The sequence below is a fragment of the Halichoerus grypus genome, chromosome 4 (assembly GCF_964656455.1).
Source record: "Halichoerus grypus chromosome 4, mHalGry1.hap1.1, whole genome shotgun sequence".
Taxonomy (NCBI): Eukaryota; Metazoa; Chordata; class Mammalia; order Carnivora; family Phocidae; genus Halichoerus; species Halichoerus grypus.
In genome coordinates, this window is record NC_135715.1 from 98637609 (window position 1) to 98659918 (window position 22310).

General features: G+C 41.5%; 1 protein-coding gene across 2 annotated transcripts in view; it reads right to left on the reverse strand.

Moving 5' to 3' along the window:
• The window catches only part of LOC118553876 (uncharacterized), a 54677-nt gene extending 45320 nt beyond the window's left edge, over positions 1-9357 (reverse strand). Inside the window, exons 1-2 of one of the 2 annotated variants that reach the window (XM_078070691.1) lie at positions 6631-9357; positions 6054-6308 (exon numbers count right to left, since the gene is read on the reverse strand). The gene's annotated coding sequence lies outside the window, so the exon portion shown is untranslated. The remainder of the gene's footprint in view (positions 1-6053; positions 6309-6630) is intronic. The other variant, XM_078070692.1, reaches the window with a different exon arrangement.
• Positions 9358-22310: the final 12953 nt, after the last annotated feature.

Consider the following 22310-nt stretch of genomic DNA (forward strand, 5'->3'; position numbering starts at 1 on the left):
AAGGGAAAGTGGAGAGAACAGTTGTGTTTACAACTGTCAGGCAATGGTTTTTAGGGACAGGGAAATGAGAGTAGAAGAGAAAGACTTTCAGGGGACAAAGGATATTAAAAGGAGGAGCAAGGGGAGAAAAATTATTTTAAAGAGGGTGGCCAGGTATTAAGAACACACTAGCCTCTTTCCTATTTCAATAAGAAATTGAGTAAAGAACTGAAATATTTGTTATAACCCTTTGGCCACCATATTGCTCCTTCGAACATAACACCCTACCCAAACTGAGCCTCTAGGTATTCTCTAATTTATTCAAGTTATATTGAGAATTAAATTAATCTATCTATCCAAGTCACCTACTCATAATCCAGCAAAAGAGGGCTCTCAGAACCTCTTTTAACACACCATGTTCTGCTCTCCATTATTGCAGTATATGAGCTGACAACTAGTAGTGCATAGTCAGAAAGCAGAGAAGTTCTTACTCATCTTTGCATCCCCAAAGTACCTAACACTGCTTTCACATAGGTGTGAGAACTGTCAACGTTTACTAAGTTACAAACGATCTGAACTTTCTGATGATTCTCAGATGTGAAAAAGTAAAAGGATAGCCGTGCCTTGGGCTCTGTGACAGAACGGATGGTTATCCCCCAGGATAGCCCAGGATAACTTGGCTGGTGTTGAGAAGAACAATGCAGGCTCGATCTCCATGAAGTGTGGTCCTAAATTTCAGATTTGGGGATTCATGTTTGGCTTGTAATAGATTCTCCTCTGGAAGAAGAAAAGAAAGCCAGAGAGCAAAGGGTAAGCTCAGAAGACCATTCCAGGAAATCAATCTGAGGCAAAAGCAGCAGGGATAGCTTTTTTTGAGAAGATGGCCAAAACGCATCAGCCCAAACATAAGAAGAGTTCAAAAGATCCCAAGTTATTTAGTTGAAAGACAATTCCAATGCTTTTTCTTACACGCAGCCCATCAGAGTTGAAACAAGTGAACTGGGAGAAGACTTCAGATGATACCGTAAGAGGTATTTCCTTAGAAAACCAAGCTTGCAAATCCAACCGGCTCTCCGTCAGCCAGAGGTTGGCAGTTCGATCTGTGAATCCAGACTAATTCTTCATCTCTTTGAGATCCCTGCTATCTGCTTTTTAACACTTCACCAACTCCCTCAAGCCTGGGAGGGAGCATAAAAAGAAAACTCAAAATAGTTCATCCAGGAATTTGGATTATCAGTGCTTTTTTTTCTCTTCCTCTGTCAGTAAAGTGATATTTCTCTCTAGACTACAATTTCTACCATTGACCAAATTTTATGGCCTGTTTCTTTCTCTATCACTTAGGTTATGCTAGGTGACACTACAGTAACTAACAAGCCCAAAATCTTAAAAGCTCAAAACACAATATTTTATTTCACAGTATATGCAAGTTCTGGCACCTTCTAGTCGCTGTCTTTGGTTTTATAACACCCATCACCCCAACTTGTATGATCACCCCAATTTGTATGATCACCACGAAGAAGAGAGAACATGGAAAGCCATACCAGTTCTTTCTTTCTTTCTTTTTTAATTTTCTGGTATTCTTTATTTGTTTGTTTGGAGTACAAGGATTATTTTTCTTTTTTCTTTCTTTAAATTGATATTTAATTGACATATAACTTTATATTGATTTCAGGTGTATACCATACTTGTCTTCGATACGTGTACACATTGTGAAATGATCACCACAGTAAGTCTAGTTAACATCCATCACCATGCATAGTAACACATTGTTTTTTTCTTATGGTGAGAATTTCTCAGATTTATTTTCTTAGCAACTTTCAAATATACGATATGCAACATCATTAATTAGAATTAGAACATACCAGTTCTTAAGCATTTCCACCCAGAAGGGACCCACACCTCTCCCACTCACATCTCATTGACCAAAAAGATCACATGGAATATCCATCCTCAGAGGCTGGAATACAAAGTTATAGTTTCCCAAGAGTATTAATATTTTAACTAGGCTCAAATTAAGACCTAATGTACTAAAAATTGGAAAGGCAGTAAAAAGATCTTGACATTCCACAGTCACGTCCATATGTAATTCAAAATAAAATGGAGTTTTTTGGGACACATGGGTGGCTCAGTGGGTTAAGTGTCTGCCTTCAGCTCAGGTCATGACCTCAGGGTCCTGGGATCCGGCTCTTTGTTCAGCGGGGAGCCTGCTTCTCCCTCTCCCTCTGCTTGTGCTCACTCACACTTTCTCTCTCTCTCTGTCAAATAAATAAATAAAATCTTTAAAAAAAAAAAATAAATAAATAAAATGTACTTTTTGAAATGTTTATGTGTATGGTATAATTAAAACAAATTCCTTACAGATTTCAAGAACCTGGATCTTTCTATCAACACAAGATTTTTCTTCTTTTTCACTTTTTAACTAATCCACCATTGATTTTTAAGGTAAGAAGTATTAAAGTTAATGCCTAATTATGGAATTTCAGAAATCAAGATAAGAATGGGGGCACACAGACGGTGGGGGAGCAGAATGCTTCCCTGGGGTCCAGAAACCATCTCAAGCCTATTTCTCCTGCCAGTCAGCAGGCCACCACCTGGGTAACCGATTTCATGGCAGCAGGCATTGGCAGGTGCTCCCTTATCCTCCCTGTTGGGTTCTCTCACTCCTCCTGCACCACTTTGGACTCATGCCTCTACTCATCCTCTCCAGCTACATCAGGAAACGAAACAATACCCAGTGGAGTTATCAGATGCCTCACATTCAGGTTGCCTCTGAGGTGGGAGAAACCAGTGAGGTCAATCGACTTCCGCGGCCATGGCTGCCAGGCCCCACTGTGTGCAGCCAGCCAGCACCCTGCTACAGATAGACCAAAGGCTACTGAAGCAACTGCCCCCTTCAGGTCAACCACTGCCACCCCCTCGTAGCCATGGTTTGCAGAGGGCCAACTGGGAAAGAGGCAGGGGGAGAGAAATCGAGGGGGCAGGTGTGCAAACCTGGGCGAAAGAGCAGATGTCAGACCACCATGAAATAGAAACCCAATTCTACACACCTTGAGCTTCTGCGGAAGCCCGTTGGGCCACCTCCAAGCAGTCTGGAGAGGTGAAGAGCAACGACCTTGACATCCTTTGCTACCCATGACTCCAGGCTAGCTATCTAACTTCTCTGAGGATCTGTTACCTTGTCTGTAAAATGAGGATGATAAAAGTAGCTTCCTCATTGGGCTGTTTTGGGGATTAAGTGAGTTAAAACACAAAGTACTTGGTCCGATGGTCTGACAGAAATTACTTTTTTTAAGACACTCTCTTTCTAAGCTCTGGTAAACTTGCTCTCACCCTGAAAGGAAAGAAGAACCATTCTCCACCTCCCTTCTCCAACACACCTGACTTGCTCACAGGACAAAGGTTGGTACCATTGTTGAAGTTCCCTCTGCACTTGGAGGAAGCAGTGTGTGATGTTGCATTATCCTATCTTTCTGTTTCAACAAGCACTTATCCCCTCAGCTCGCCCATGAGCTGCCTCTAATGCAGCAGCTAATTGATATGGGCAGTTGATTTTTTTTTTCTTAATTTGGGGCCAGAGGCAATGGCTTCTTTTCAGTAATGGAATCATAGCTCTGATAGTTCTCAGTTAGGAGGAGGTCTGGACTCTGTGAGGAGAGGTTGTGTCTCCCATTCCAAGTTTCCCCCAGAATGAATCTGCTTGGAGGTAATTATGGCTGCCGCGGTCTCACATTAATGTGCAACCCTTGAGTGCCAGCGCCCATCTGGAGAGAGGAAATCACAGATCCGGCCCTGCCCAAGGCAGTTAGCAAACCCCAAGCCAGCACCCTGAGCTGTAACAAAAAATAATGAGATGAGAAAGAACAGGCAAAAGGATTGTGGCTTTAAGCTACATGGTCTTAATTTAAAGAGGTGTCCAGCAAGTTCTCTGAACCAATAGAGAGAGTATAGGAGGGTGATGGAAACACAACCCCGACCAGCTTTTGAAGCCAACTGGCAGAGCTGCATCATACCAGAAAAAAATTACTCAGAAGATCTTCCAACTTATAGTTCAAAAATTACATTCCCTTGGTCAACTTTCTAACCTACCTTTGAAGGAACTTTCTCCTCTGAGCCCTGTGCTCAGGATGAGATGAAAATAGAAATAAGGGATTCTAGTGAGTACTTTGATCCCCATAGGGCTGGTCCAAATGGCCATGAATGAGCTCCAAAATCTCTGAGTAAAGTTGTCTGTCACTCAAAGTCACAGATGGAAAACTCTGATTCCAAAAACCCCCACGGATGAAACAAAACAGCATATACATTATCTGAGCACCAGGAAGTCAAGGAAATTTTCCTTCTTCACTTCCCAGTGTAGAATCTTTACCTAGACATCTAAACCTCATGGTTTAGAACTTGTCGCATCCTTCATTCCAAAATGCACTGGTTCCATTTGTCCACGAAGTGGTAGTAATACGCTCTTTCCCAAAGGGAACAGCAGCAAGAACGGAAATGTAATTTATTTTTTATTGCTGAGTTGGGCTTTTGCAAATGATTCTTGCAGACATATCTTTAATAGATTTTTAGACATATTTTATTTGTTGAAAAATTTCCATGCCCTAGCATAATTTCAATTATTCAATGGAAACCAGAGTTTGGGGAATTGTTCCAGCTGCTCATTCAGCCCTTTGAATAAGCTATATTTATCACTTGAATTGATTACTTTGTCCATTTGAAAATTAGCTCAGATGAAGGGGGATTAGGAGAGAATATGTTTCAGATCTCCTTTCCTCCTGCAATCACACAGGGACTCTTTGCTTCCTTGGAGCAGTTTGGAGCCTGGTCTTCCAGGTCACTGGGCTCCTGATGAAGAGGTGCAGGAGAAGGAGGGCATCACTGAGGGCACTGTGTTCCTAAAGATGCACTCAACAGAGGTTTGTTTATTCACAGTACAAGAAATCTAGAGATGAACAGTCACTGCTCTTGGTTGGGGGGATCAACAATGTCCCTGGTCAACGTCTCAGCATGTTTTTTGACCAAAGATGGATGCTACAGGTCAGGTCATCACATTCATCAAGAAGAGTAAAGGGAGAAGAATCCGTTTAGTATGGTCTGTCTCTTTTTATTAGGAAATCAAAACCTGCAGAAGCCTCCAGCTGATGTCCACATACTTCCACTGTCACCCTTGGTCAAGTCACCATCATATCACCCCATTGCCTTCCAGTTTGTCACCCACCTTCATCCCCTTGACCCACCCTGTCCTTTTTCAATATAGCAAGCAGAGTGAGTGCATTAAAGTAGAAATCAAAAATGGCACTCCTCTGCTCCAAGCCCCAGTAGCTTCCCAACACACTCAAGAGTCAACTCCAAACTTCTCAGAGGGGCTTGGAAGGCCCATGTGATCTGGCTATATTGTTTCTGCTCTGATCTCCTCCCTGACTACACAGTCCTTGCCCATTACACTTCAGCCACATTGGCTCCCACTATTTTAAAAAGGCCAGGCCTCCCCTTTGCATCTGCTATTCCCTCCACTTGGCATGCTTTTCCCCTCTATCACTATATGACTGGCTCCCTCACCTCCTTCAGGCTTTGTGTACATTTCAACTTTGCGGTGAGACCTTCTCTGTTCATAATTCCAACTTCCCTTCCTCCATTCCTCTCCTTGTTTTGTTTTACTGTTTTTGCAAAGCATTATCTGACATATATACATATTCTTTCTGTCTCCCTCAGTGACCAGAACAGTGTTTGGCACATGTCAGATGGCCATATACTGTCTATTGAATAATGCATAGCAGCATGCAATCATGAATGGGACAGAACTGTCTTGCATGGCCTCTACTAGCAAGTATTTGGTCCTCTAGTCTCTAGAGCAAGAGCCTATTGGGAGAAAGGGGCTAGGAATGACTTTTGAGTGATCAACAAATAGTGTGTATCATATGGATCTACTTGTGAATGGTTATAGCAAAATTGCTCAAATTAATTTGCTTGTTTCTATTATATGAGGGTCCCAAAGGTTGGTTAGACTATTAGGTGTAAGGGAAGTAGAAAAAAATTAAAACAGGTCCAGAATATTCATAGACACTTTATGTGTTACTCACTTTTTTAAATTCTCCAAACAGCCCTGGGAGAGAGTGAAGTTCAGAGACATCAAGTAATGTGGCCACAGACCTTCAGCTGGGATGGAAAGCTGGGGGTTTTAGTCTCCAGGTTCTTTGTTTTTCCCACTGTACCAGGTGTCTCCTGATGGACACATCGATGCCCTGATTTTTGCATCAGTAGCTGAGAACATGCCTTCTAGAAGCCTAGGGACAGACATCAGCATCCTTACCTGCCACCTTGGCCAATTATGTAGCCTGAAAAGGGTAGGAAACAATAAAAAGACTTTAATCTTAGGCAAATTATAAGTGTGATTTTAGGAAGTCTGGCAAACCTACCCTGTCCCCAGCCCAAAATATGTCCTAGCCACTCACGTTGCTGCTCAATATTCCTTTATCCACAGTTAAAGTTTCATGATTTTAAATGCTAACTGAACATGTCTAGTCTCACAAATTTCTCCTGAAATTATTTTGATTTTTTTTTTCTATTTCACAGTTTATTCACCTGTCACAGGCCTTTGTGTGTTGTCCTTCCTAGAGCATAAGTAACTGAGGAAGAAGCCATGTCCTACACACTTACCATAGCATTCTTTCCCATCAGTCAGTATAAATAAGTGCTTGCTTATTGATTATAAAGTTGAACATGCAAATCCCCAGGGGAGTGTATTGTACTGGGATATTCGTGTTTGGGGCAGCGTGCTGTGGAGAAAGCAGAGTGAGTCACACATGTCTCAGTTTCATCCTCGTATCACCCGTTACACCTTAGAGAGTTGCCTTTAATCTCCCAGAGCCCTCAGTGTCCACATTTGTAAAATGGGTCTGTAAAAGGCCTATCTTGTCCCTGAGTTAGATTCAGAATTAATGACCCTCAGTTATGGCAGCAGGACATGGCCACTCCAAACCTGCCCCTCAGGGGTGAGATTCCCCACCACAGAAAATAGTGACCCTTCGGTGAAAAGATACCCCAAGGCTTAGATCCATCCCAGGCTCAGAACTCATTCAGAACAAGATCACTCAGATAGAAGAGGAAACCAAAATCATCACACCCCCATTCACGCCACTGTCTGACACCCAGCCACTGGCCTGAGAGAAGCTGAGCACCACAGGCCCACAGAGCTCCAGAGTTTCTGCCTGAGCCCCCTTTCTAAACACCATGTCTGCCCTCCCCACCATTTCCAGGGCAGCTGCTCACCTGTCACACTTGTGTCTTGGGGCCAGGTGGCAGATCCAGCTTCCCACACCTCTTCTACACCCTTCCAGATACTACTTGCCACCCTTAGCCTATAGTACAGTTGATTATCCCCTTTCCTGACCCACCCCTCAGGTTCAACAGCAGAGAAGTTTCTCTCCGCCCCACTGTAAAGACCCGCACTATCAAGTGTGGCCTGGGGGCCCTGAAATGTGGCTAGTCCAACTTGAGATGTGCTGTAAGGTCAAAATGCAGACCAGATTTTGATGATGTAGTATGAAAAATAGTAAAATATCAAATATATCTTTATATGGATTATATATTGAAATGAGACTATTTTGGATATATTGGGCTCAGTAAATGTACTGTTAAAATGAATTATACCTGTTTGTTTTACTTTTTTAAAGTGACTCCTAGAAAATTTTAAATTACTTTTGTGGCTCATGTTATATTTCTGTTGTATTGCCCTGGTAAGGACAATTCATCATATTATACTGTAATTATTTGTTTTCTTTCTATCTCACCCATTAGACTGGGAGCTCAAGAAGGACACAAAAAGTGCCTTCCAGTGCCCCGAGAGAGGCTCTATCCATGGTTAACCTTCCACAAATGCTTGTTAAATGAATGAAGTTATGACCAAAAACAAGAAACCCGCAACTATTTAATGTTTCTCAAATAATTACAAAATCACTTGGAATTATATGCTATGAATTGCTATTGAATTGCCCACTGATCTCTTTGGTGTGGAGATGACTTACAATACATATGGTTGGTATGTATGCCCAATTATGCCCACAGGTGTAAATGAAATGAATATTCCAAAACAACATTGAACCATTATGCATGCAAACTTGAGCCTATACATTTATCTCATAGTTGAGCTGGGATGGCTACCAATTTATCAATTGTTGGAAGTGACAAGTGCCCTTTTTCAAAATTTGGCGGTTTAGTCAGCTGTTCTGTTTATTTCCTTGGGTGAGCCAAGGACCAGTAGCATGAGCATCACCTGGGAGCTTGTTAGAATGCAGAATATCCAGTTGCATCCCAAGCCTATTGAATCAGAACAAGGTCTCTGGTTAATTGTATGCACTTAAACTTTGAGAAGCCTGAGCTGTGCATTTTTGTTTCTTAACTCTAAGGAAGAGGACCACCTAGGAACTTGGCTATCATTCCCGTCTACTCTTCACACATTTTTTTTTTTTTTTCTAAAAATGTGTGTTGAACTTTCACTTTGTGTAAGATACCATCCTAGGCCCTGAGATACGAGGATGAACCAGATACATGACTCTGGGTTCTGTGACTCATGTCTCCGGTGACTGAGCCTCACTGTATGTGGGACAGCTGGACACACTGGGTACAGGAGTGCCTGAGAGCTCTGCAGGAGGGGCAGACAGGAGTGTAGGGGTCAGAAATGGTGCAAAATGGCCCCCTGTCTGGAGCGAATCTACAGACAGATGTTTTATGAATCATGCATGCTGAGGGTGTCCAGAGGAAAGGAAGCAGCCAATATTGCCCTTCCCTTCAAGAAGAAAACTTTTCCAGAATCTGTCTGTTTCCATGGAGACCCAAGAATCTGCCAAGCTGCCTCAGCTCTCTTGTCCCCAGGCTCAAGTTTAAGCGAGCTAAATTCCCCTTTGTCTAGGTCTCTGGGTAGTGCGAGTTTTCTTCCTCTGGGGGAATACGGATTTGTCAGTCTCATCTGCATGTTCCTGGAGAGCTGAATCAACTCAAACTCTAACTTGGCAGCAGTCCCCAAACACTCTGTGGATGGTGAAGAACAGTGAAGCCTCAGTTCACTCTCACCCAAGTAACCAGAAAATTCAACTACTGGGATCCTTTTCCTCTTTCTACAACTACAATTGCATTCACTTCATTAGTCAAATTTCTTAAGCACCTATGGAGTTTACTATAAAGAATACAGAGATGGCCCTTCCTAAAACAAGAGAAACTGACGTGAAAACAAGTTACGGCTTAAAAACCTTCCATGTCTCCCATTGCTTCATATATGGAAATTGTTCCACAAGGGCATGGCCTACCAGGCTCTGTCCTGAATGGCCCTGGTTCCTTTCACCCCTCCCTGCTGCTCTCTGCACTCCAGCCCCATACTGGCTGTTCCCACCTCCTCCTCCATCTCCCCATCCTCCTCCCTTTCCCCTCCTCCTTCTCCTCTTCAAGGAGTCTGTGCCCTTATCTGGAATGTTCTTCCCTCCATCCCCCCTAATGCCTAGTAAACTCCTATTCATCCTTCATATTTCAGCTCAAGATCACCTCCTCAAGGAACAGTCCAGATGCCCAACGGACTACATGCCCTGGGTCCCTGCTCTGTGCTCTCAAGCTGTTCTTCCTTACACTTTCTTCATTCATCCCTTAGAGTGAGCATCTCTTTCCTACTGGTACAAACTTTATTCCACAGGCTATGGGAATCTGAAAATTTTCAAGCCAGAGAGAGATAAGATTAAAGTTTGGGGAAGCTGAATTCAGCAGCTGAGAGCAGAGTATATTAAACAAAGGGAGAAATTGCAGGCACAGGAAAGAGACTGGAATGATTATCTTTGAAGTGCCAGGCCTGGGGCTATTTTTAAAATATTATCTTATTTGTTCTTCATCATAGGTTTATGGGGAAGGCGTTGATGTCCCCATTGTTTAGTTGAAGAGACTGAGACCACGAGGGGTTTAATAACTTGCTCCAGGCCACAGAGCTGGTATGCCAGGTCTGCCTGGCATCTATAAGTCTGCCTCCCAGAGAGACTATTGTAAATGTTCCTTTATCGGAAGATATGGAAAGGAAAGAACTGACCTAGCAGAGGTATTGTATTGTGTTGTACATGGGGTCACTGAGTGCAGGAGAGGAACTCATCGAAGATGACTGAAGTTCTCACCTGGCCACTTCCTCCCAGAATTGCTCCAGACACATTTCCCGTGTGTTCCCTTAGCACCCTGTGGATCCCCCATCACAGCATGCTTCATAGGCTTTTACAATTCCCAGTCTTCCCCACCAAGGACATGCCTGTGGGATTCACTGCTAGACTGGCCCCTCAGTGAGGCAGACAGCCTGTAAGCACCCAGCAAAGTCTTGCTAGATGTGTATGAGCCAATTAATGAAGGAAGGGCCGCATGACTGGGAGAGTGGGGATGTCAATGACAGAGTTACAGAGAGAAGTGCCTGGTGCAAAATGCCAAGCATCAGCCAGCCAGAGCAGATGGGGCAGCTCTCTGGGGGACACCTGGAGTGTTTGCCTATGTGGACCTTGGTGACTTAATCCCACTAAAGAATGGGACTTTTCCAGGTGCAAGTGAGGTGTTCGGATGGGGCAGGGGGGCAGCCACAGAGGAGACTCAGCTCAGTGCAGCCAAGGCTAGGTACAAAATCAATAATGCCACAACTGCAAATCTCAGAGAATCCTTAGTGATTTGTTGGTGGGAACAGTTGGCACTTGAAGAACAATTTATGCCACAACTTTGTCAATGCCTTCCCCATAAATCTATGATGAAACTTTAACAACATGAAGAATTGATTTCCCTCGAGAGCTTGCAAGAATGTTCTACAGAGAGAGAGAATCCATATGTTGGCTCCTCAAATGGCATCTATCTCAAACTTTCTCTATTCCCCATCTGGGGAAGGGTCAAAGAGCCCTGCACACCTGTGATCACCACTTTATTCCCTCTGGAAGTTGTAAAACCTCCTTTTCACACTCTAGGGGAGTCTCAATATCTCCCCCACATCTCTCGGTGCTGGCTCTAGTCAACATCTCCCCTCCTGAAAACACCATGCCAGTCACCTCCTTCTAATCTGCTGTTAGTATTTCTCCCCTTCTTGCTCTTCCCTCCACATTATTAACATAAATTTTTCTAAACATTGATCAGAACCAAGACTAGAAATTTCAAATTCTCGAGCTGGCATTCATGAGCCTTCATGCTGGCTGTCACCTCCCTCCCTGGACTTACCTTCCACTGAGTCTCTCTCCATGTTCACGGGCCACAGTCAAGCCAATTTCTAGCTCCTCCTGTTATCCTGTGCTCTGCTTTCCAGCCATATTGTCACTTTCAGCCCATGATGCCTTCTCCCCAAGGACTTTGTCAAAAAAATCCTAGTGTCCTTCCAGAATGTTCTCGAATGCCACTTCCTCTCTGAAGCTGATCCCAATTCTCTCAATGAGAATTAGCCAGTCCCTTTATATATTTCCACAGTACTTCTTTTTTATGGTTGATAAAATTTTTCAAAAGATTGCCTCATATTGTATTAAGTTCCATGAAAGTTTGTGAAACAGCCCCATTACATGATGGTCTCATTTTGCATGATATGGTTAAGGTACAACACATCAGCACATCAGTGGGTGGTTCTGGTGTTCTTTGCAACCTAAGAATTTCTGTATTTAATGACCCTAATTAAAACTCTCAACATATCAAAGCAATTTTTTAGAAAAACAACAACAATTAGCTTTGGAAATTTTCACAATTTGTTAACTTTGTCAAGCTCAATAAACACTGTTTCTTTCTGCTTACAAGTCTTCCAGGGAAAGCTTTGAAATCCTGAAACTTCCCCTCTAATGAGTGGAATTTAGCATGGGCAAACATTTTCAAACTTTTCTCTTTTTTCTTTCCTCTCCTCTCTCAAGTGAGAAAGAGATTCTATATAGTCTTTAAGGAGAGCCAACTGAAGTATTCATTATCAATTGTCTCCTTTCTCTTGGATAATTCTTAGCTTACAAGAATATGTTCAAATTTTCATGTTTAATTACCTTCTCATAACCTAGTTTCTCCCTCCAGAAATGACACCTGCACAACTTCTCAGAAGGGATTGTTTATATACTTCCTATCTCTGGTTTCTCACTGCCTATTCTCTATTTTTAATTAAATTTATATTTATATTACACTGAATATAAAATCATTGTGGAATATTAGAAAATAAAGATAAACTATGAGAAAATTAAAAGTACTTATGTGGGAAAATGCTAAGCACATGGTAAAAACTATACTTCTCAGCCTCTGTTGCACAAGTGAACACTTACATTCCACTGGTGAGTGTGATGTAGTCTCATAGTCTAATCATTAAGGAAATGTGAGTGGTAGTGCTATGTCCTATTTACTGTCATGGGTCACAAACCCCCCTGCACACCCTTCTGTGCTCTTTCCTCTCCCTGGAAGACTGAAAGGAAAGACCACAGCAACTTGGAAAGCCAGGTTTTTGAAAATGGCAGAGTCAATATTAGTCTTGGTCCTAGAAGGACTTTGTGGAGAGAGACCATCTGCTAACCTTGAAGTCTAGCCCCAGACTACTCCAAGATTAAGAAATAAACCTCCATTAAGTTTGATCCATTAAGAAATTAATTTCAGCATTAAGAAGTACCACTGACGGCAGAACTCCAGTGCTAGGGGAATACTGCACGTAGAATTCATGGCTTTGTTACCATGATTCTTTAATCTTTCAAAGTTAATTTTTTTAACTGTCTTTTTTTTTAATTTTTCTTTTTCCCTTTTTCAACACCTTATCAATCCCTTTTAAAAATTTTTTTATTTTTCATTTTTAGTCATATTCTATCCCTTCACAGTAGTTACCCTTATTTTTGGTATATATATAAAAGGTGTTCTCCCTTTAAAATTTTGAGATGCAGTTTCTTCTAACAGATCAAAATATACCCTAAATCTCTAGTGTATGGCTTTGTTCTAGTCTCCTGCTTGATCACATTCTCTCCCTTTTTTTTTTTTTAAATCCTCTTCTTTCTTTTTTCAAACAACTTCTTATCTTAGCAATTCCTTCTATAAAATCTTTTGTAATTTTCATCCTTACAGTCATATCCCATCCCTTCATCGTATTAACCCTTATTTTTGTACATATATAAGTTTTTCTGTCTTTAAAATTTTGGGAGGCAGTTTCTTCTAACAGACCAAAATACACCCAAAATCTAGTGTGTGGCATTGATCTACACACCAGCCTAATTATATTTGATCATATTCTGTTTTTTTTGTTTTGTTCTGTTTTTGTTTTTATCTTTTTCTTTGTTGTTGTTGTTGTTGTTGTTGTTTTTAATTTTATTATGTTATGTTAGTCACCATACAGTACATCATTAGTTTTTGATGTGGTGATCCACGATCCATTGTTTTCGTATAACACCCAGTGCTCCATGCAGTACGTGCCCTCCTTAATACCCATCACCGGGCTAACCAATCCCCCCTCCCCCCTCCCCTCTAAAACCCTGTTTGTTTCTCAGAGTCCATAGTCTCTCATGGTTCATCTCTCCCTCCAATTAACCCCCACCATTTTTCCCTTCCTTCTCCTAATGTCCTCCATGCTATTCCTTATGTTCCACAAGTAAGTGAAACCATATGATAATTGACTTTCTCTGCTTGACTTATTTCACTTACCATAATCTCCTCCAGTCCCATCCATGTTGATGTAAAAGTTGGGTATTCATCCTTTCTGATGCCTGAGTAATATTCCATTGTTTATATAGACCACATCTTTTTTATCCATTCATCAGTTGAAGAGCATCTCGGCTCTTTCCACAGTTTGGCTATTGCGGACATTGCTGCTATGAACATTGGGGTGCATATGGCACTTCTTTTCACTACATCTGTGTCTTTGGGGCAAATACCCAGGAGTGCAATTGCTGGGTCATAGGGTAGTTCTATTTTTAAATTTTTGAGGAACATCCACACTGTTTTCCAAAGTGGCTGTACCAATTTGTATTCCCACCAACAATGTAAGAGGGTTCCCCTTTCTCCACAATCTATCCAACATTTGTTGTTTCTTTCCCTGTCCATTTTTGCCATTCTCACTGGTGTTAGGTGGTATCTCAATGTGGTTTTGATTTGGATTTCCCTGATGGCTAATGATGATGAACATTTTTTCATGTGTCTGTTAGCCATTTGTATGTCTTCTTCAGAGAAGTGTCTGTTCATATCTTCTGCCCACTTTTTGACTTATTTGTTTTTTGGGTGTTGAGTTTGAGAAGTTCTTTATCTATCTTGGATACCAGCCCTTTATCTGTAGTGTCATTTGCAAATATCTTCTCCCATTCTGTGGGTTGCCTCTTTGTTTTGTTGACTGTTTCCTTTGCTGTGCAGAAGCTTTTTATTTTGATGAAGTCCCAAAAGTTCATTTTTGCTTTTGTTTCACTAGCTTTTGGAGATGTATCTTGAAAGAAGTTGCTGCGGCTGAGGTCAAAGAGGTTACTGCCTATGTTCTCCTCTAGGATTTTGATGGATTCCTATTTCACATTGAGGTCTTTCATCCACTGTGAGTTTATCTTTGTGAATGGTGTTAGAGAATGGTCGAGTTTCATTCTTCTGCATGTGGCTGTCCAATTTTCCCAGCACCATTTATTGAAGAGACTGTCTTTTTTCCATTGCATGTTTTTTCCTGCTTTGTCAAAGATTATTTGACCATAGAGTTGAGGGTCCATATCTGGGTTCTCTATTCTGTTCCATTGGTCTATATGTCTGTTTTTGTGCCAGTACCATGCTGTCTTGGTGATCACAGCTTTGTAATATAGCTTGAAATCCAGCAACGTGATGCCCCCAGCTTTGTTTTTCTTTTTCAACATCTCCTTGGCGACTCAGGGTCTTTTCTGATTCCATACAAATTTTAGGATTGTTTGTTCCAGCACTTTGAAAAATGTCATTGGAATTTTGATCAGGATGGCATTGAAGGTATAGATTGCTCTGGGTAGCATAGACATTTTAACAATGTTTATTCTTCCGATCCATGAGCATGGAATATTTTTCCATCTTTTTGTGTCTTCTTCAATTTCTTTCATGAGTGTTTTGTAGTTCCTAGAGTATAGATCCTTTACCTCTTTAGTTAAGTTTATTCCGAGGTATCTTATAGTTTTTGGTGCTATTGTAAATGGAATCATTTCTCTAATTTCTCTTTCTACAGTTGCATTGTTAGTATATAAGAAAGCAACTGATTTCTGTGCATTGATTTTGTATCCTGCCACATTACTGAATTGCTGTATGAGTTCGAGTAATTTGGGGGTGGAGTCTTTTGGGTTTTCCACATAAAGTTTCATGTCATCTGAGAAAAGAGAGAGTTTGACTTCTTCTTTGCCAATTTGAATACCTTTTATTTCTTTTTGTTGTCTGATTGCTGTTGCTAGGACTTCTAGTACTATGTTAAACAATAGTGGCGAGAGTGGGCATCCTTGACGTGTTCCTGATCTTAAGGGAAAGGCTCTCAGCTTTTCCCCATTGAGGATGATATTCTCTGTGGGTTTTTCATAGATGGATTTTATGAACTTGAGGAATGTTCCCTCTATCCCTATACTCTGAAGAGTTTTAATCAGGAAAGGATGTTGCATTTTGTCAAATGCTTTTTCTGCATCAATTGAGAGGACCATATGGTTCTTCTCCCACCTCTTATTAATGTGTTCTATCACATTGATTGATTTGAGAATGTTGAACCACCCTTGCATCCCGGGGATAAATCCCACTTGGTCGTGGTGGATGATCCTTTTAATGTATTGTTGGATCCTATTAGCTAGGATTTTGTTGAGGATTTTGGAATCCATATTCATCAGGCATATCAGTCTGAAATTCTCCTTTTTGATGGGGTCTTTGCCTGGTTTGGGGATTAAGGTAATGCTGGCCTCATAGAATGAGTTTGGAAGTTTTCCTTCTGTTTCTATTTTTTGAAACAGCTTCAGTAGAATAGGTATTATTTCTTCTTTGAATGTTTGGTAGAATTCCCCAGGGAATCCGTCAGGCCCTGGACTCTTGTTTTTTGGGAGGTTTTTGATCACTGCTTCAATCTCGTTACTGGTTATTGGCCTATTCAGGTTGTCAATTTCTTCCTGTTTCAGTCTTGGCAGCTTATAGGTTTCCAGGAAGGCCTCCATTTCATCCAGATTGCTCAGTTTATTGGCATATAGTTGTTGATAACAATTTCTAATAATTGTTTCTATTTCCTTGGTGTTAGTCGTGATCTCTCCCCTTTCATTCATAATTTTATTAATTTGGGTCCTTTCTCTTTTCTTTTGGATAAGTCTGGCCAGTGGTTTATCGATCTTATTAAATCTTGCAAAGAACCAACTTCTAGTTTTGTTGATCTGATCTACTGTGTTTCTGGTTTCTAATTCATTGATTTCTGCTCTAATTTTATTTTTTTTTTAAGATTTTATTTATTTGACAGAGAGAGACACAGCAAGAGAGGGAACACAAGCAGGGGGAGTGGGAGAGGGAGAAGCAGGCTTCCTGCTGAGCAGGGAGCCTGATGCGGGGCTCAATCCCAGGACCCTGGGATCATGACCTGAGCCAAAGGCAGACACTTAATGACTGAGCCACCCAGGCGCCCCTGATTTCTGCTCTAATTTTAATTATTTCTCTTCTAATGCGTGGCTTAGGCATCATTTGTTGCTTTTTCTCTAGTTCTTCAAGGAGTAGAGTTAGTTGGTGAATTCGGGATTTTTCTATTTTTTTGAGTGAGGCTTGGATGGCTATGTATGTCCCCCTTAGGACCGCCTTTGCAGTATCCCATAGGTTTTAGACCAATGTGTTTTCGTTCTCATTGATTTCCATGAATTGTTTAAGTTCTTCTTTGATTTCCTTGTTGACCCAAACATTCTTGAGCAGAGTGGTCTTTCACTTCCAAGTGTTTGAATTTCTGCCAAATTTTTTCTTGTGATTCAGTTCCAGTTTTAGAGCATTGTGGTCTGAGAATATGCAGGGAATAATCTCAATCTTTTGGTATCGGTTGAGACCTGATTTGTGACCCAGTATATGGTCTAATCTGGAGAAAGTTTCATGTGCGCTCGAGAAGAATGAGTATTCTGTTGTTTTAGGGTGGAATGTTCTGTAAATATCTATGAGGTCCATCTGGTCCAATATATCATTCAAAGCTCTTGTTTCCTTGTTGATTTTCTGCTTAGATGATCTGTCCATTGCTGAGAGTATTGAGGTCTCCTACAATTAACGTATTGTTATCAATATGACTCTTTATTTTGGTTAACAGTTGGCTTATGTAGATGGCTGCTCCCATGTTGGGGGCATAGATATTTACAATTGTTAGATCTTCTTGTTGGACAGACCCTTTAAGAATGATATAGTGTCCTTCTGTGTCTCTTATTACAGACTTTAGTTTAAAATCTAATTTGTCTGATATAAGAATTGCTACCCCAGCTTTCTTTTGAGGTCCGCTGGCATGGAAGATAGATCTCCATCCCTTCACTTTCAGTCTGAATGTATCTTTAGGTTCAAAATGAGTCTCTTGTAGACAGCATATGGATGGGTCCTGTCTTTTTATCCAATCTGCAACCCTGTGCCGTTTTATGGGAGCATTTAGGCCATTCACGTTGAGAGTGATTATTGAAAGATATGAATTAATTGTCATCATGTTGCCTGTGAAGATGTTGTTTTTATAGATTGTCCCTGTAAATTTCTGTTGTAGATCACTCTTGGGGTCTTTCTCCTTTTATAGAACCCCCCTTAATATTTCTTGCAGGGCCGGCTTAGTGGTCACATATTCTTTCAGTTTCTGCCGGTCATGGAAGCTCTGCATCTCTCCATCCATTCTAAATGAAAGCCTTGCTGGATAAAGTATTCTTGCCTGCATGTTCTTCTCATTTAGTACCCTGAATATGTCTTGCCAGGCCTTTCTGGCTTGCCAGGTCTCTGTGGATAGGTCTGATGTTATTCTGATGTTCCTCCCTCTGTACGTAAGGAATCTCTTCCCCCTAACTGCCCTTAAGATGGTTCCTTGGTTCTAAGATTTGCAAGTTTTACTATTACATGCCGGAGCATTGGCCTGTTTTCCTTGATCTTAGGAGGGGTCCTCTCTACCTCTAGGACTCGAATGTTTGTTTCATTCCCCAGATTAGGGAAGTTCTCAGCTACGATTTGCACAAATACATCTTCTAGTCCTCTCTCTCTCTCCACTCCTTCTGGGATTCCAATTATTCTGACATTGGAACACTTCATGGTGTCACTTATTTCTCTGAATCTATTTTCATGGATTCTGAGTTGTTTTTTCCCTGGCTTCCTCTTTTCCCTTTTTATCTATTATATTGTCTTCCAGGTCGCTTATTCACTCTTCTGCCTCACTTACCCTAGCTGTTAGATTATCTAGACTGGATTGGATCTCATTGATAGCATTTTTAAGTTCTGCCAATTCCCCTTTTATTTCTGCCCTTAGGGACTCTATGTTGCCATTAATTGATTTCTCCATTCTAGCCATTGTCTTCACAATGGTAGCCTGAATTCCATCTCCGACATCTTGGTTATATCTGCATCCATTTGTAAATCTGCAGCATAAGTCATAATCTCTGAGTCTTTTCTATTTTGGGGGCTCCTCCTCCTAGTCATTCTGTTGATGGGTGTTTGAGGGAATGTATAGGGTCGAAATTATTGACCAGAACCCAAGCAAGATGCACCTGTTTTCTTGGGACCTTAGGGCTGCTGGCCTCTTGTTTTCCCAGCCTGTCTTCTGGGGAAGGGGCCTGCCACACTGTTACTCAGGCAACCCTGTTCGGGCGGAGTTGCCCTGCCCCCCTGTGGCAGGGGATGGGCTCAGCGGGAATCAGTCTTTGGGCCTTTTGTTCTCTGGCGGCTTTCCCTGGTGGCTTTCTGCGACTCTTCAGTGAGTCAGAGCAGAAGAGACCGTTTCCAACCCTCTGCCTTAGAGCAGAGAGACTGCAGTCTGTTCTTCAGTGAGCTCTCCAGGCCACACCATCTCCGTTTCAGTCCGTGCTGCTATAAACTGCAGCGGCCTGGGTTGTGCGCCCCTCCGCAGCGCTCCCAGTCCTGCCTCCAGGTCGGGGCACGTCTCTGCCCTTTGTGCTTCTAAAACTGCCAACCGCTCACAGTTGGCGTGCGCATGACCCCGCCACTCTGGGTTTCCGACCGGGGGGCTGCAGTTCACAGGCGCGACCCCGCCGCTCTGGGTTTCCGCACCGGGGGCTGCCCTAAAGTCCTTTCCCAGCCGCTACCGGTCTGCGAGTCTGTGCCCATCTGCAGCACGTGAGGCTGTCGCTCACCGGCGGTGTAGGATCCCCATGGCCAGGCACCCTCCCGCTGCCATTTATCCTCCGATATCTGCCCGCGGAATCACGGCTCCCCGCTTTGTACCTCAAAACCAACCACCTGCGATAATCTGTTTGTAGAGATCCAGATCTTCTTACACCTCAGTCTGGTTTCGTGGGTGCTCAGAGTGGTCCGGTAGATATCCAGCTCAATTCCGGGGACCAGCTGAAATTACATTAGCAACAGACCTATCCAGACCTACTCCTCTGACATCTTTCCCCCCTCCTGTTTTTATCTTCTTCTTCTTGTTGTTTTTTTTTTCTCTTTTTTCTTTCTTTCCCTTTCTTTCCCCCCAGTTTCAGGTCTTTTCTGATTTGTTTAGAGTATATTTTCTAGGGATGTTATTACCCTGTTAGCATTTTGTTCTCTCATTCATCTATTCTCCTCTGGACAAAATGACAAGACCAAAAAAATCACCTCAACAAAAAGAACAAGAGGCAGTACCTACTGCCAGGGACCTACCCAATACAGACATTAGTACGATGTTGGAACTAGAATTCAGAATGATGATTTTAAAGATACTAGCTGGGCTTGAAAAAAGCATGGAAGTTATTAGAGAAACCCTTTCTGGAGAAATAAAAACTAAAATCTAACCAAGTCGAAATCAAAAAGGCTATTAATGAGGTGCAATCCAAAATGGGGGTGCTTACTGCTAGGATAAATGAGGCAGAAGAAAGAATCAGTGAGATAGAAGACCAAATGATGGAGAATAAAGAAGCTGAGAAAAAGAGAGATAAACAACTACTGGATCACAAGGGCAGAATTCGAGAGATAAGCGATACCATAAGACGAAACATTAGAATAATTGGGATCCCAGAAGAAGAAGAAAGAGAGAGAGGGGCAGAAGGTATATTGGAGCAAATTATTGCAGAGAACTTCCCTAATTTGGGGAAGGAAACAGGCATCAAAATCCAGGAGGCACAGAGAACCCCTCTCAAAATCAGTAAAAATAGGTCAACACCCCGACATCTAATAGTAAAACTTATGAGTCTCAGAGACAAAGAGAAAATCCTGAAAGCAGCTCAGGAGAAGAGATATGTAACCTACAATTGCAGGAAAATTAGATTGGTAACAGACCTATCCACAGAGACCTGGGAGGCCAGAAAGGACTGGCAGGATATATTCAGAACACTAAATGAGAAAAATATGCAGCCAAGAATACTATATCCAGCTAGGCTGTCATTGAAAATAGAAGGAGGAATAAAAAGCTTCCAGGACAAACAAAAACTAAAGGAATTTGCAAACACGAAACCAGCCCTACAAGAAATATTGAAAGGGGTCCTCTAAGCAAAGAGAGAGCCTAAAAGCAACATAGACCAGAAAGGAACACAGATAATATACAGTAACAGTCACCTTACAGGCAATACAATGGCACTAAATTCCTATCTTTCAATAGTTACCCTGAATGTAAATGGGCTAAATGCCCCAATCGAAAGACAAAGGCTATCCGTTTGGATAAAAAAACAAGAACCATCGATATGCTGTCTGCAAGAGACTCATTTTAGGCCCAAAGACACCCCCAGATTGAAAGTGAGGGGATGGAAAACCATTTACCATGCTAATGGACACCAAAAGAAAGCTGGGGTGGCAATCCTTATATTAGACAAATTCAATTTTAAACCAAAGACTGTAATAAGAGATGAAGAAGGACACTATATCCTACTTAAAGGGTCTATCCAACAAGAAGATCTAACAATTGTACATATCTATGCCCCTAACATGGGAGCAGCCAATTAGATAAGGCAATTAATAACAAAAGCAAAGAAACACATCGACAATACAATAATAGTGGGGGACTTTGACACCCCCCTCACTGAAATGGACAGATCATCTAAGCAAAAGATCAACAAGGAAATAAACACTTTAAATGACACACTGGACCAAATGGACTTCACAGATATATTCAGAACATTCTATCCCAAAGCAACGGAATACACATTCTTCTCTAGTGCCCATGGAACATTCTCCAGAATCGATCACATCCTAGGTCACAAATCAGGTCTCAACCAGTACCAAAAGATTGGGATCATTCCCTGCCTATTTTCAGACCACAGTGCTTTGAAACTAGAACTCAATCACAAGAGGAAAGTTGGAAAGAACTCAAATACATGGAGGCTAAAGAGCATCCTACTAAAGAATGAATGGTTCAACCAGGAAATTAAAGAAGAATTTTAAAAATTCATGGAAACCAATGAAAATGAAAACACAACTGTTCAAAATCTTTGGGATACAAAGGCAGTCCTAAGAGGAAAGTATATAGCAATACAAGCCTTTCTCAAGAAACAAGAAAGGTCTCAAATACACAACCTAACCCTACACCTAAAGGAGCTGGAGAAAGAACAGCAAATAAAGCCTAAATCCAGCAGAAGAGAAATAATAAAGATCAGAGCAGAAATCAATGAAATAGAAACCAAAAGAACAGTAGAACAGATCAACGAAACTAGGAGCTGGTTCTTTGAAAGAATTAACAAGATTGATAAACCCCTGGCCAGACTTATCAAAAAGAAAAGAGAAAGGACCCAAATCAACAAAATCATGAATGAAAGAGGAGAAATCACAACCAACACCAAAGAAATACAAACAATTATAAGAACGTATTATGAGCAACTCTATGCTAGCAAATTAGATAACCTGGAAGAAACGGATGCATTCCTAGAGATGTATCAACTACCAAAACTGAACCAGGAAGAAATAGAAAACCTGAACAGACCTATAACCACTAAGGAAATTGAAGTAGTCATCAAAAATCTCCCAAAAACAAAAGCCCAGGGCCAGATGGCTTCCCAGGGGAATTCTACCAAACATTTAAAGAAGAATTAATACCTATTCTTCTGAAACTGTTTCAAAAAATAGAAAGGGAAGGAAAACTTCCAAACTCGTTTTATGAGGCCACCGTTACCTTGATCCCAAAACCAGACAAAGACCCCATCAAAAAGGAGAATTACAGACCAATATCCTTGATGAACATGGATGCAAAAATTCTCACCAAAATACTAGCCAATAGGATCCAACAGTACATTAAAAGGATTATTCACCACGACCAAGTGGGATTTATC